This window comes from Colobus angolensis, unplaced genomic scaffold (assembly GCF_000951035.1).
Source record: "Colobus angolensis palliatus isolate OR3802 unplaced genomic scaffold, Cang.pa_1.0 Scaffold2, whole genome shotgun sequence".
Classification (NCBI taxonomy): Eukaryota; Metazoa; Chordata; class Mammalia; order Primates; family Cercopithecidae; genus Colobus; species Colobus angolensis.
Genome location: NW_012115154.1, coordinates 26,615,275 through 26,619,743, shown reverse-complemented (window position 1 = coordinate 26,619,743; position 4,469 = coordinate 26,615,275).

Genomic DNA, 4,469 nt, shown 5'->3' with positions numbered 1-4,469 from the left:
AAGAGGCAGACCTCTGAGTGATTTCTGATGCGATGATAGTCCTCCCTGCATCAGAGTTCCTGTTTTAACTTTTGTTACAGCCTTAGATTTCCCTGGCAACCCTGTAGGGTAAGGAGGGGAATATATTTTATATTTTAACAAATTAAGAAGCTGAGGTTTCAAGGTTCACTCATATTCTGTTGGTGACAGGGCAATTTGGCAAGATATTTTGAAAGTCTTACATATATACCTTTAAAAGATCTAGAATTCTTTTTATGGGAATTTATCCTAAGAGGAAAAAATCAGAGCTGTCTCCAAGGACTTACAATCAAGAGTGCGTATTGCAGGATTATTTTTAATGGGAAATATTGGAAATAATGTAAAGTTTATTCAAGAGGGAACTGGTTAGATAGATGATGTACATGTGTAGAAATAGTTGTGAAGCAGTCATTAACATTCATGATGAGGAGAAATACTAAGGACAGGGAATTGTTCACAATGCGTTGTAAGTAAAAAGTGCAGGTTATAAAGTTGTGTGTACACAGCGGCAGAGACATGGAACCAACCTAAATGCCCCTCAGTGAGAGGCTGGATAAAGAAAGTGTAGTGCAGACACACCCTGGAATACTATGCAGTGGTCGAAAGGAGTGAGATCGTGCTCTTTGCAGGGACGTGAATGGAGTGGGAAGCCATTATCCTCAGCAAACTAACGCAGGAACAGAAAACCAAACACTACCTGTTCTCGCTGATAAGTGGGAGCTGAATGATGGGAACACATGGACACGTGGGGGGGAGTGACACAGACTGGGCACCTGTTGTGGGGTGGGGGCAGGGAGAGCGTCAGGAAGAGTGGCTAATGGACGCTGGCCTTAATACCCAGGTGAGGGGATGCTCTGTGCATCAGACGCCCACGGCACATGCTCACCTGTGTGACAAACCTGCACGTTCTGCACATGGACCCCAGAATGTAAAAGTTGGACCAAAAATGAAGGTGTGTGTAGAGTATGACCCCAGGTCTTTCATCTGTGCCAAGAAAAGCAGCTGAAATCCAAACGGTAATGAGGAACTTATCTCTGGGTCGTGAGGTAACTGGTATTATTTTATTCTTTGTGATTTTCTGCATTTTCTTAATTTTCTAGGCTTTTGCGATATAAAACAATTCCCAATTTTTTTTCTCCTTTTTTTTTTTTTGAAATGGAGTCTCACTCTTGTCCCCCAGGCTGGAGTGCAATGGCCTGATCTTGGCTCACTGCAGCCTCCGCCTCCCGGGTTCAAGTGATTCTCCTGCCTCGCCCCCCCCAAGTAGCTGGGATTACAGGCATGCACCACCCCACCTGGCTAATTTTTGTATTTTTAGTAGAGACAGGCTTTCTCCATGTTGGCCAGGCTGGTCTCAAACTCCTCACCTCAGGTGATCCACCCACCTCAGCCTCCCAAAGTGCTGGGATTACAGGCGTGAGCCACCACGCCTGGCCAGTTCCAATAATGTTTTAAGTGAACAGGTGCAGACAAAGTAAGTGATTTGTCCATGGTAACATGACTAATATCTGTAACTTTTTATTCGTAACCAAGAGCTCTTTCCATTCTCTAGATAGAATCATCAGTGTTTGGTACGGTTACTTCCGAGTCCTCCATTCCTGTGGTGCCAGCTCTCCTTCTTCAGAGCGGTGCAATGAACAGCTGCTTCAAGTTTGGGAAACCTGGTGGGGAGATGGGCCAGGGGAGGAAGGGGCGCCATCCTTCCATCCACCTCTTCTGCCTTCTTTTTCCAGTGACTCAGGTGAAGACATCAAGGACCTGTTGATTAAACCTGCACATGGTGCACAGCTGGGAGGCTAGAGAGAGGCTGGGATTGCACAGTTAGAATCCAGAAAGGTTTAGACTGGGGATCTGAGTCAAATGTGAGTTTGGAATTACACATGGATGAGAAGAGAGTCCCGTCCTGGAGTCAAGGGGCCAGTGGTGAAAGTCGTATGGACGCAGTGGCTGATGGGCACAGTGGCTGGGGGTGAGGGAAAGTGGCTCAGCTGTGAATCTGACAAGAAAAGAATCTATTTTCTGTGGTAAAATCAGGCTGTGGACTCAATAGTGTGGTGTGTGGTGGTCCAGGTTTGGGTGTGTCCACCTAGCCTTGCCGTGTGAACTGGGGACGTGAGGCCACTTGACATAGGTGAGGCCTTTCCCGTGCTACCGGGGAGTCGGCAAATGCAGCCAGAAGGAAGGCGTCCCGAGGAGCAGGGACTGGGGCTGGGGCTGGTGCCTGTGGACCCCTGAGGGGTGGCTGCGTCCAGGGCTGGTCCAGATGCGATGGTGCTGTGTGGTTGTGGCCATGTCCTGGTGGGCCCCTGTCTTGGTTCCTGCCCATTTCTCCAAGCCAGTTTTCTAACCTTCTTTTGATCCTATGAAGAACCTGATCTTCTAATAAATCAAGAGTTGGCTAAGATTTCTTGTAAAAATTGTTCCTTTCAGGCCAGTCTCCGTCACAACTATTGAACTATTATAGGACAAACGTGACCGTAGACAATCTGTAAGCAAGTGGGCGTGGCTGTGTTTCCATAAAACTTTATTAATAGAGAAACATATGCCAGTGGCAGACCACCATTTGCCTACCCCAGAGCAAGCCAATTCTTCTTCTGCTCGAAGCTGCCAAGATGAATTTCTCTCACTTTTCTCCAGGCCCTGGGATGGAATCAAGCTCTAGGGAGAGGAGCAGAGGGTTAGAACGAGGAGAGGATGGTGTGTTTTACTCTGTGACGGCTTTATCACTCCTGAGGCTTTGTGTTCAGCTGTAACACGCGCCTCATCTTAAGGCGGTTCGGACATCAGGCATCTGCAGAGCTAGGAGGATGACGACGTGGTTAGAAACCATGATGTGAGCTGGGCGTGGTGCTGGTGGCTGAGGCTATCTCACTTTAAGGGGTAGAACTTGACTCTATGATGCTAAGTAGATCGATGATGAAAGCTCCAGGCAGGTCAACGTATCCTCAATAAATAAAACTTCAAAAACCCAGGGCTGCCGAAACACGCATTGGCCTCCTTGGTGACTTTTCTGCCTGGCTACACAGAAAAGGCTGCTGTGACAGCACCCGCAAGGCGGTTCGCTCCTGGAGACTGGCGTGCCACGCCCTGGCTGTAGGTTCTTCCAGCCCCGGCCCCTCCCCAGGGTGGCACTTTGGTGGTCTCTGACCCCAACACGGGGTGGCTGGGGCTCTGGCGCTGCCCCTCCCTCTGCTGTGCTGTCTGGAGGTGGGAGTCCCCCGCTGCTGACAGAGCTGTCCTCTTGGATCCGCCTCCCAGACTCGGGACAGGGGGAAGATTCACACGAAGGCAGCCGCAGCCTCAGCCTTGCCTTGTGGCGGGGATGGGACCAGGGCTTCCCAGCAGAAGGCAGGCTGTTCTCACTTTCAGGATTAGCCCCTTGATCACGTCCTGGGTGGAGGGGTGTGAGCGGTGGGGCCTCCTGGACTGGGATGCTCCGTCTGCTGAAACCGGGAGGTACAAAGGCTCTGAGACCCTTGGAGTCACTGGGCAGTGCGCTGTTTGCTCGGCTGTAGCTCCAGGCGGGGAGAGGGTCTGAGGATAACTTAAAACAGAAGAGATGATGCAACACATCTTTCCTTCCAGGAAGGGGTAAGTGATTATTTCTCCTTTGCGGCTCCACAAGCGGGTTGCTGCCTCTTTGCCTGGGAAGGCACGAAAATGTCATAGTGAAAAAAGTTTTAAAATAATGAAAATAGAAAAGCACCAGACTTCATAAAGGTGATCAAATTCCCATTACCAGAAGAGCACCCTGAGTGCTCAGTGCCTCACACACATTTGGACTCTGAGTGGGAGGCGGGAAGCCGCAGAGCCCAGCTCCCAGCGGACTTGGCCCAGAGCCCCTCACACCCTCGCCTCTGCAAGCTGCCTTGCCTGACCCGCCGTGAGGAGCGGGGCCCAGGAGCACCAGCCTCGCCTGGGAACTGGTTAGATATGCAGATTATCTGGCCCGCTCCAGACCATTAGGTCAGAAACTCAGGGAGTGGGCCTGGCAGCCTTGTTATCCAGGGGCTTAAGACTGAAAACCGCTGGGCTAGGTGGCGTTTGACAGTCCTGGTCACGTTTATCAACTTTAATTCCATTGTCTTGTTTGCTACACCCCAGTGAGAGGCAGTGGATGGACGTTTTTATGGCTGGGGTGTTTGGCAGCGTCCGTAGGATCCTTCCTGGGAAGCCCGTGTGGCCCTTTGGAATAGTGAAGGTTCAGAGTTCTGCAGAGAAGAGTGTGTGAAATTTCAACTCACATTTTTCAAATGTTTTTGAGCCCAAGCCCGGTTTTGTTAATGATCCACAGCACCTGTGCCCTCCAGAGCTGCCACTAGCTGAGACTTGCTAATTCCCGGGGAAATTTTAGAGTTTTTTTTTTTTTTTTTTTTGAGACGGAGTCTCGCTCTGTCGCCTGGGCTGGAGTGCAGTGGCCGGATCTCAGCTCACTGCAAGCTCCGCCTCCC